The 12,424-nt window shown below is 35.4% G+C and overlaps 1 protein-coding gene across 1 annotated transcript in view; it reads left to right on the forward strand.

Annotated features, from left to right (window-relative positions):
* The window catches only part of LOC111086670, a 57,801-nt gene that overhangs the window by 16,703 nt on the left and 28,674 nt on the right, over nt 1–12,424 (forward strand). The window lies entirely within an intron of this gene.

Here is a 12,424-nt window from a genome sequence, read left to right on the forward strand (position 1 = left end):
GACTCGATTATCTGTCTCTATATCTCCCTATCTGCCCTTATCTATGCTGTCACTTCTCCCCCACTTTATTTGCCGGGCTTATATATATACACAAATAAGGGGCACGTAGAAAATACTAGAGTTGCCAGGAACAGACATGATCCTTCTAGAATCTCATGGCGTGTTACTAGCGTCACGTGACTTCCGCTGTTGTAACATTATCCTTAGCCTACTAAAAGTAAACTGTTTTGTATTTCAAAGCAGAAATTGGTAGCTTGGTAGCTCAATGCAGCTTACAAGGCTAAAATTCGGGTTTCATTCTCGCCGTGAGAAGAGTACAGATAGCCCTCGAGTAGCTTTGCGCGAAATTGAACAAATCAAATAAACAAAAATCGTTAGAATATTCTCAATAGAAGCATACCTCATATAACGTATGATTATCTTTATCAGTACTGCAAGATAGGATATTCAAGAAGAAATTGATTTTATGTTATGTGTCACTTTTTTTGACACTTATTCCAGCCCGGAGAGCTGGCGGGCTAACAGAGGGTTATGCCCTCTCAGTGGCCAGGAGGTGTAGAAATACACAGTGGAAATAAGCAATGAGAGATGAGTAAGTGAGGCCAGGTGCTGAGATGGTGAAGACGAGTTTAATGCGCGCTATTAGGAAACGTAATCAGAGATAGATGTGTGGTGGAAGATCAGGCATCGGAGTTGCATTGTAGTCGGGATGATCAGGGGGCAAAGACATAAGGTAGAGGTCTAGGAGACGATCCGTCGGAGGTAAGAGTTTGCGATGGGTATTCACCGAATAAGATAGGATTTCATTGAAGATAGGGTTGTGATGATCGAAGCAGCGCTGAACATGCTTCACTCGCAGTTCGTGTAGATGTATGAGTATGGGGGAGGAAAGGGATGAGAGAGTATAATTCCTGGGTAGAACTGGAACAACGTAATTGAAAGGCTATGCATAAAGTGTGGCGTTTCAAAACTTGATAGGGCGAAGATGAGCAGAGATCCAGGCAACATGACCATAGGTGAGGCAGGGTCGGGCCAAAGCTTGGTAGGAATATAAAAGGAGTGGGGGATTCAAACCCCAGGATGAACCACGGAGTCGGCGAAGTAAATGAGGCCTGGAATTAAACTTCATGTGTAGGATGGCCAGGTATGCTTTCAAGGTGCGTTAGCGATCAAAGGTAACTCCAAGATATTTAGCTATATTGGATAGGGTAATAGGAATGTTGTCAAGTCGGACATCGAAGAGAAGTGGATTGCAGCATGAACGAAACTTGTGGAGAGTCGTGCCAAAGAGAATAGCTTTGGGGGATTAAACTGCGACTCAAAGTGCTGTGCAAAAGCATTGGCCTTGAGGAGTGTGGTAGCAGGAACCTGACCATCCACAAGGATAGGATAGGAAGGGGAGCGATAATGGCTAGTGAGAATGCGAAACTGAGCTCAAAACTAAGAGGAGGAAGGGGAAAGACGAAGTCTGTTGCACAGCAACGTTTAATGGCTTGAATGGAATTTCTGGCTGTGGGTTGGAGACCTCTGGATTGGTGTAAAACAAGTGGGTCATGGGAAGGGCGATAATCCTGGAGGAGTGAGTAGGCACGGCGAAGAAGTGTGATGGCTCATTGGGGTACGGAGGGACAAAATGTACATGACAGCGAAGAGTGGATCGAACGTGCACTTGCAGAGGAAACAGCTGATGTCAGGGTATGTTCAAAGGCATCAACACTTGATACAGTGGTAGGGTCAGTGTCGGAAAGAATGGAATGAAGATGCTCCCTGTAATCATTCCAGTCGGCTTTATGGAAATGATAGTGAGTGAGTTGGTAGGATGGTGACACAGTTTGGGAGCGATCAGCAATACAAACACATATGGGTAGATGATCACTGTCAACAGGACTACGTAAGGAAACGGACAGTGTAGAAGAAACTGGGGTAGAGGCAATAACGACATCTGGAGCAGTGTTGGAGACAGGACCACTATAAATGTCACTTTGTTTTATCTATATAAGTCTTCACTTGTTGTATATTACACGGGTTTTAATTCTACACGAGTCTTAATTTTGCTTTATTTTACACCAGTCCTAATTTTGTTTTACATTTTATAAAGTCACGTTTATTTTCTTGTACGTATTGTTATAGTAATTTAAAACTTTCGTGGAGTCCTTTGTCCTAGCTACACACTAATAATAAAGTTAAGTATGTTAGCTACAAATATTCGAATATCTCATATATATTCGGTGAAGTGAATATATAACGTTTAAAAAAAAGTCAAAGGTCGCGAGAAATATTACTCTATAAATCTTAAGTCGCCTTCTAGTTATAAATTACATTTGAATTTATATATTAACTGACTTCCTCACTAACACTTTAATACAACAATAGTTTTTATAAATGCAAATTACACATGAAATTATGTGTAGTAAAATGTATGACTGGCAGGACACAAGTTGGAATACTGAAAATAGCAACTTTTCCGGAATATGATTTTTAGTTTTATTTGCTACTGCTCCAGTCTACAACTTGAGAAAAATCATCATGACACAAAATAAAAAAAGAACAGCCCTGAAATCGAGTTTCGATTCCCGTGGTGAGTGGAACACTAATACACCTTTGCGCTTAATAACAAATTGATTGTTTGTAATTAAGCACAAAGCTACACAATGGGCTGTCTGTGCTCTACTCACCACGGGTATCGAAACCAGGTTTGTAGCGTTGTAAGTCCTCAGACATACCGCTGTGCCACTGGGGGGCTTAATAACAAATAAACAAGAGGAATTCTTATTCACAATTGAATAGACATAGTTATTGAAATGATATTTTGGTGATATATTTCAGCAGTTTTAACTTAAATTAGCTCAGTAAGCTGATCTATAAACACATATGAATTCAATTTGAAAATATCGTTCCCTCGAGAGATAGCTAAACTACTCATAGTTTACTGATAGGTTGGCTAAAGCAGTAAAACAGTTTGTTCAAAAAAGACCGGTTCTGGGACAAATTAAAATTATAACTACATTTCATAGGGCAAAATAAGTTGTTTTATGCCATTTCCAATCACAAATATAAGACCCATCGAAAGTGAAAAATTATTTTCAATTTTGCTTTATATTTCTTCTATAAAACTTTTTAAATTCTGTTTCGGCACATGAACTCAAATTATAATACAGGTGAAATAACTTTTCTACAATATCAGTGTTTTGCTATTACTCTTGTCTAATAATACAATAAATTTTAGTGAAAAATGAACACTTTGCAACAATATTAATAGTTTCGTTTGGGTGTATTTACTGGTTATAAGTATTATTTTATTACAAGTTACAGCTTTTACTGTAAGGAAAAGTTTTTAAAAAACAGATACGACGTTTCTATCACTGGTGCGAGCATTCTCAGTATATGAAATTTAAATTAATGATGACAAGTCCAAATATAAAATAATATTTGTTTATAAATCAATATTCTCTTGAGAATCATCGCACCAGCGATCGAGATGTCGTACGTTGTTTTAAAAATATTCTCCCTTACAGTAAAAACTGTAACTTGTAATGAAATATAATTTGTGACAATAAACCCATCTTGTTTGTTACTAAAATTGTTTAAACAATTATTATAATTAACTTGTTTCAAGAAAGCCTTTTCTAGACCCAAAACAATATATAAATTAAATATAGAAAATGAAAGACTCTATGGCTTTGCTATCATAGGTCCACATCAGTTGTTATCTTTATATTTGATGAAAATGTGATATAATACTTTTTTCTTACAATGCTGACCGAATGTAGTTTTAATATGAAACTTGAATGCTTTAAAATACGAAATTTGTGATTTTTATATTTTCATTACCAATGTATATTTAATTGATAGTATTATATTTTACACGATCAGATTATTTCAGACATTCAGTATTGATTACTATACAAATATTATTTTATATATGAACTTATCTTCATTCGTTTAGCCCCCCAGTAGCACAGCGGTATGTCTGCGGACTTACAACGCTAGAATCGTGGTTTCGATATCCGTGGTGGGCAGAGCACAGATAGCCCATTGTGTAGCTTTGTGCTTAACTTCAAAAACAAAAAACAGTCATTCGTTTAAATCCTATATAACCTAAAGAAAGAAAGATCAGCAAGAAATATAACTTTAATTCTGTAATATATCATATAATCCTGCTCATATTATGAAAATTGTGTTTGTTTCTTCCAGAACTGTTAACATTCTCTTCGTAGCTCATTATACTCTTCTTGCTGTATTACAAATACGGAAATACAGAAATGTGTTTACGTCAAGTTATATGTAGTTTTGTTTCGTAACTTCTTACATATGCGAACTTAAACTTAGTTTATTGTTAGCTATTTGTTCATATAATTTATTGTCCTTGCCTTGTGTTGGAAGTAGTTCTCCTTCCTATAACAATAAATACTTCCTGTTAATATGAAATTATGAAGGTAGGGAGTATTGTTGGAAAAACAAATCTCTTACTTTACAACTATATTTCCATTTTTCACTGTCTCCCGTGTTCATGAATGTCGTAGAATACAACCAGCATCTCTAGTGTTTTCAAACAAACTTGATTAACAGTGTTATTTTTGTGTGTGCTTGTTGTTTTGTTGCTATTGTTGATAGACACAAGATATAGACACAAACAAGAAATGGCACTGGAGCAAACAAACTAGAATATGATACAGCTGAAATATTTAGTCAGTGGTTTCCAAAGTCGTATTATTAAGCCTATCACGCTTGGCTGGGTTCTTAGTGAGTTGTTTTTCATGCTGACCAACAAACGTTGTCACTCAACTGAAAGAGTTACAATAGCGAAAGTAAACTGGCGTTGTAATTTTGTCCATAGATAAACATTAACATACATATATATATACATATATAACAATATTAAGGTTTAGTCCTAAACTTTTTACATAAAATTAAGACAGTACATATATAATAATGAGTAGTCTACTTCATATTTATGTTAGTATTAAATGTTTTGTGTCACGACTTTGGCAACTGCTTTGAATTTCTAGTTTAACGAAACTTTGCTTTTAATGTTAATTCCTTATCGAAATTCGTGAATATCATAATAGTGATTTCAGGACATTTTTAGTCTGCATCTGGGTCGGGCACAGCCATGTCGTTAGTGTGAATCTGAGGATTCGTGGTTCGAATCCAGTTGCTGCAAAACCACGCTTCACATTTTAGGGCAGTACATGTGTTACAAGAGTGACCGTCAAGTCCAAGTATTCAGTGAGATAAGAGTATACCTGAGTAGTTTGCTATAAAAATCAGATAGTCAGATACGAAACTCTTGCATCATTGCATCTACGTGAAACTAAAGGAAGCCGTGTAATAGTTTTCCTCTTTCAGAGAACCAAACTTATTGAACAAAGAATTTTAAAAGCTCTACCAAATGTTTAAAATTCCCATATAATTAACATGATAATTAAATGTTCCTTTACCAAAAAGATGATGTACTTACAACATGGTATCGAATTTCGAATTATTTTGTTGTGAAAATAAAAAAAAGACACTTCACTGTGTTTGTTCAAACTATATCGTATTAATGCCGATACGATAACGTGTCCAACACAATCGACACAACTATGTTTAACCAGATATGCGTCCTTTAAGGCAAAGATAAGACAGACTAATCTTATTGTTCTTTACTTTAGTGATTTTTGTAGTAATTAAGGAAAACAGTGGACTGGTAGATTTACCATACAGTTCAATTTTGAGCTTCTGGTACAGCTGAGTGGTAGTTTAAATCGTCTTTTAATGTTCTAAACCAAACGTAATTATAAATTAAATGAAGATTCATCACTGCATGTTATGTTAACACTACGAATTAAAATAGTTTGAATCTTTAAGTATTTTTTTTTTACATTTTGATGAATTATATCAAGAAATAAGACCCTACAATATACAATACTGTATTTTTAAACATTCAATTTTATTATATATATATTAAACTATAAAATAGCATGAGCACTTGTTTTGCGTGTAGTGTTATTGATTATTGTTGTTTTCTTAATGCAAAGCTACACAATGGGCTACCTTCACTCTGTTAACCGCGGGGAAATCGAACCTCGGATTTTAGCGTTGTAAATACGTTGCTTTGTTTGTTTTAGAGCAAAACCACGTTTGGCTATCTGCTGTGTTCACCACGGGGAAGCAAAACCCGGATGTCAGTGTTGTAAATTTGTAGATTTACCGCTGTCCTACCGGGGGGCTATATTGGTACTTTAATTGTATCTTGTAAACTGATCGTGCATTTCACAAAATGCATGCATATTTCCAAAACTTTTTTTTTCTGCCATATAACTTTTTGACAGTTAAAAAAGTCATATCTATAGCTATATGTATGGTGCATAAATAAAAGGTCATCGAAAAAACTTTAAAAAATAATGTCATGAAAATATAGAACAGAAAAAAGAAACCAGTACACACAAGAAAATCGTAGAAACGGTCAAATGTTTCGTGAGGCGTACTTGTACTTGTATTTATGGAAAAACTATTAAGGCTATGAGCCGCTGTCTTTAATTTTGGATTACTGACCATAGGGAAGGTAGTCAGTCAGCAGCAACCCACCATCTACGATACAGGATTGACTGTCTTATAACTCACCCAAAACTTATAATTCAATGATTAAGCTTAAATTACAAGTAAATCAAATACCGGGAGTGCCAAATATATACAACACAATAATAATAACTAGAGAGTGTTGTTAGTTACTTCGGGACATTTCAATTTAACTATGGTTTTCTATTTTGAAAACGGTTTAAAGTTTTCGTTTTAAGTTAAAGAAGAATGTCTGGATAAAGCTGAATAAGATCGTCCAATAGTTGAAATCGAAAAAAAAGCAGGAAATTTTATTTGTTTATCCCCAATGTGCCAAAAAAATCTTGAATTGGACTATTGTAAATATATTATTTCTAATGTTTCATCAAATATGTTAAATGATAACGTAGTTCGGAACTACGTTTCGCACTATTCCACAAGCAATATTTCATATTTCCCGGATTATTAAACAGTCTAGTGAACAAAAATGTATATGAGAAAAAATTAAAATATGACATAAATCTTTGCACCTACTTACAATGATAATGTGTTATTTCAAAAATCTCAGATAACATCCTAAAACAAGAAGAAAATGTATATTTGCATAATTATTAAATTATTGGTTAATTATAAAATATTGGTCAAAATAGTTTCATATTTTGTACAAATAAGATCATTATTAGGGAGATGGAATATAAATACAGTTAGCGCTGTCAAACTAAGAAATGAGTGTTATAGTAAACTTCTACATATGTAACTTGTATAATGAGACATGTTCTATAGATATCATGAACGATTTATTAGAACAACAAACAATTTTATCAGACACCTGTAGAAAGATGTGTAATTCGGCGTTTCACTTATCAAAACAAAACTTTACTAACACATATATAATGATAAAATATAAAGTTATTATAAATAACATTTGTAACCTTATATTAGTTCATTTTTAACATTTAGTACTTGGTTGGACCTCCTCGTACTCTAATAATCTTCGAAAGGCAACATAGCATGCTGTCGATGAGGTTATTGGTGTAATTCACCGTGATTTCATCTCAAATTGTCACTAGAAAGCATTGCAACTCAGCTACAGTAGCTAGTTTAGGGTCGTGGTTAGCAATTTCCGGCTCAGTTCTGCCCAACAGTTCTCAATGTGATTACAATCTGGATACTTTGCTGACCATGGCAATTTTGTAATATCCTCCTGGTCGAGACAATCTTATACAATACGCGCACTGTAGGCAGTAGCATTGTCATCCTGGAACACTAAAGTTATTACCAAACCTTGCCCTTAGCAAATGACAAAAATATCGTTTAAATGTGATGCCTGTAGGAGGCGTCTTTGGCGTTTCTCTGAAGGATATGAAGAACAGTTTTTCCACCATGATGAATAGCTGCCCAAACATGTACTGCACCACGTCATGTGTGTTCCTTCATCTGTTCTCCTAGCAAACGACGAACACGAATCCTACCATCAGTTTTAACAACTCGGAAACAAAACTCATATGAAAAGATGACATGCCGCCAGTGTCCTAACTGTAAGTTGGCATGCTGCCTTGCCCAAGTAGCACGGTGAAAGTGATGAATTCTGGTTAACATCGGTTTGCAGATAGCTCTTCTTGCAAAATAACATTATTTAATCCGTCTTCTATTCACTGTTCTTCTGTATACCCAGGAATGAATGTGTTCATGTCATTCCTGTCGTAAGGTGTTGCAAAACTTCTTTCAACCCTGATCAAAACACGGTCATCTCGGGCAGTAGTTTTTCGGCATCTACCAGTAGACTTTCCTGGAACAACGTTTCCTGCAATCCGATGACGTTTCAGGATTCTGGATACAGTACACTGGGGGTACCCTACTGTTCTAGCAATGTCTGTTTGCTTCATACCATTTCTGGATAGTCTAACAGTTTGACGCCCTATAACTTTGGGCACGTGATGAGGCATGACGCTACACCAAGTATCTCAAAGAAATTGTCTAAACAAAGCGTTGATCTGTTTCGAAAAAGATTATACTAAAAGCACACCATTTTATACAAAACAGTTGTGTATGTGTATTTTAACGAACAAATGCTCAAACAACTTATACAGACCAGAATAACAGCTTGATCCTTCGCTACTTTCTCTGTTACTACTCGGGCATTTACTCAATAACTACTTCATGCATGTAGACAATAACATCAATATAGAACAATATGCAAATATTTTGGCCAAGACTACAGTTTCTTTTAACAATGTCCTTTGCCCAATTTGTTAGGAACGTTAAAAAAAACATGCTAAATAGAAGTACCATTGATCAAAAGATCAATCAACTGATGGCCCTCAAGAACAGTGAAATAGCAAAGTTAAATCATTATTAAACAACCTTTTCTAGAAACAAGGAAAGTTTTCGCAATATTTCAAAATTATTGTAGTCTAGCAGTGTTGGTTCTACAAGTACGAGTAAAAAATGCGAGATGAACTGTATTGTAATAGCTATGTCATTGACAAATCAGTTTTTCTAACTCAAGATTGTTTAAGAAATATACAGTTTTTATTCAGTAACTAGATCGGAAGTACGACTTCTTTTTATTAGGTAAAAAACTTTAAATGCTTCAGGTAAAATAAAATAAAAATGTTGAAATATTAAAGACTGTCTCTCATGTCAAATCCCGATTACTCTCTCAAATACTTGCCAAACAGAAATAAGCTATGAAGTAGATTCGAGAAAGTTCCATAATGCCAAAGCCACGCCGTGAATGAAAATTTAATGGAAGTTACTAAGTACAGATTTAAAAGGGTATTTTTCAATTTTTCATCTGAGACCACGTGAATACGTATTATTCGAATGAAACTTCATGTTTAATGTCAATCGTATCATTTTATATTTCTTTCATTCTCTTAGTATGACACTTCCATTTCATCCTCGCCTTTTAAAAAATGATATGAAACCCCTCTGGGACTGAGATGTCCTCCTAATCATATCCTGCATTCTTTACCTGTCAAGAAATGTGAGTTACTTATGCTACGTCTTAGTTTCTAGTGCTTTTTTTATTACTCTTGGTATCAGCGAAATCTCTACAAAATAAACCAAACGAAAAAAGGAAGTTTTCGCGTTCTGGTTTATTTTTCGTTCATAAGCATCACTCTTGCAATTGTTGATGTTACTGTAAATATTTATTTACAAAACGGGAACAGCGCCTCAAAAACCAATAAATAACCTTAATGATATTTATACTTGTTCAAAGAAAGTCACATGTCTTATTTATAAGAAAACCATAACTTTAAACAGAGGAAAATCTAAAGCATGAAAACTTAAGTTTATATCTATTAGCAGTAACACTGAGAATAGTAAGGACGAGCATTTGTATGGATTTTTGATCTCATCTTCTTATTATTAATAATTCCTGATCAAAATAAGTTATCTATTTCGATCAGAATTAAAATATTTTAAAAACTAACTTATGCATTATTGAAACTAGTCTGGTGTAACAAGCTGTTCAGAAATACTTAATGTCATAAATCAACACACCAAAAAAGTAATATCCATAAGGACCAAAATCCACTGAACCATCATGTAAATACCAACACAGTGATATTTTCTGCCATAATCCCAATAATGTCTCATGAGGTTCGGCCAAATTGGAAAATTTAGGTTAATCCTAAAACCGTATAATAAGCTAGCGATCCTAATTAATCTCTATAAATATAATATTAATAACGGCTCTTTATATCAGCGTTATGGTGGCTGTTTTAGTATAAACTTCATCTGAGTTTATGTAGTATAGCAATAATGGCGGTCATTTTTTAAATTGCATTTCTCCATAGAGACTGCTAGTGTACTCTCTGAGATACATTAGCCGTTTGTATGCCTTCCCCCCACACTGTGTGTACGGTATTTTATAGAAAATTTTAAGTTTTTTTTTTTTTGTTTAAGTACATAGTGCCATCTATGAATGTAGTTAACGTTAACTTACGTCAAAGATAATAAATACTCAATAACAAAAACAATAGGGGTGGAACTCCCAATAACATGCTACTCCTTCCAAATTATCATCCTACAAAGTCTGGTTGAGATGGGCCCAGCGACCTAAAAGTAGGTAGATAATGGACAAACAGACAGATACACGGATTTTTGTGCTTTATATAAATAGATAAGATTTGACTTAAAGTAACTAACCGTAAAGAAAAATGGTAATATATATTTTCTTACAAAACACACGAAACACCAATATACTTATAAGCGCTCGTGTATTTCCAATAATGCACATCCAACGTTACAGGTTGATGAATCTTACAAAAATAGCAAAAATACATAAATAAAAGCACAATAAAAACCTATGTTACTAGAATAATACCGATCTTTTGTTCTTGATTCTTGAAATTTAGTTTAGCAACAAAGACAAATAGCTTCCGGCTATATATATATATATTAGGTCGTCAAGAAATTAATGTCGCGTTTTGGAACACTTTCATTAACCACCCCCCAAAAACCGTACATCACGTATAATAGTTAAACGAACCCTCTAAACGTCACGTTAGTGTAGCCTATATAATGTGTAAAGTTTAGTATATTCTAGTCCCGAAGACGACATATGAATTCGACTTCGAATTAGACTTTTCGAGTTCGAGCGAGATTGGTAGTGAACAATGCCACGAAAAAGTGAACGGGCTAGCAGTCATACTGAGAGAGGAGGGAAGGACGTGGACGACCCTCGACGATGGGTGAATGGGTCGGCCACTTCTGGCTCAGTTAGCGTGTCGCACGACATGGAATTTGATAGAGATTGTGCCGGCAAACGAGTGAGATCCGATTCAGGATCAAGTGTCGAATCCATCGGACACAAAAAGTCGACTCCAGATAGAAAACAAATAGTTTTTGTAACATCGCCGGACGTCAATATTGCGAACGTCAATCCAATGCTCTTAAGTAGAGCCCTTAATGATATCATTGGGCCCACTGACAAAATCCAACTTCAAACGGATCGTCTAAAGATCATTTGATATATCCACAGATGGTTTTTGTGCTAGACAATAGTCTTGATTGTGAATAGGTCTTGAATCTGGGATCGTATTTTCCCCTAACAGAAGGTGGGGGTACGTCCATGAATGATACAGTAATGTCGAGGTGGACGGGGAGGACTGTACAACTATAGAGGGGGTTGTAAAGGCAACTAGGATGACTAGATACAACAAGGAACTAAAACTTAAAGAACCTACAGGTTTCATGATACTTCAGTTTTCATTTAAGACCCTCCCTCAGAGAGTCCAACTAGGCTTTTTGTCGTTTCCTGTACGGGAATTTATCCCTCACCCGACAAGGTGCTATAAGTGCCAACGTTACGGTCATACAGCGAACGTGTACCGCAGTAATGTTCGTTGTGCTACTTGTGGCGATAGTCATAATGTCAAGGACTGCACTAAGCAGACTCCAGTGTGTTGTTTATGTGGGGGTGAACATTAGGCAGCATACAATGGCTCTCAAAAATTCCAGGAGGCCAAGGAAATTCAAACTGTCAGAGTACAATCAAAATTGAGTTACGCACAAGCAGTTCAGCATGTAGCACAGAAAAGACAGCGTGTGGAAACAAATCCTCAGCATAAGGAACCACAGAAACCTCGATCTTCTGACAAAAGTAACGACAACACCTCTCAACAGGTTAGTGCTTCAAACAGTAGTCGTGTGTCACCTCAACTGTTTGAACAAATCGTTACTTTTGTAGCAAAAATCATTTCGATCGCTCAGGACCAGTCCTTTTGTCAAAAAAACTGCAGAAAAACGAGGATATCTTTCATAACCGAATTGGCAAGTACCATTTTTGCTTATGATATTAATCCCGACTCAGTTTATGAACTGTACCAAGTAAGTGCCCCTACAAATATTACAATGGAATGCCAGGGGCATT

Source organism: Limulus polyphemus, unplaced genomic scaffold (assembly GCF_000517525.1).
Source record: "Limulus polyphemus unplaced genomic scaffold, Limulus_polyphemus-2.1.2 Scaffold1312, whole genome shotgun sequence".
NCBI lineage: Eukaryota > Metazoa > Arthropoda > Merostomata > Xiphosura > Limulidae > Limulus > Limulus polyphemus.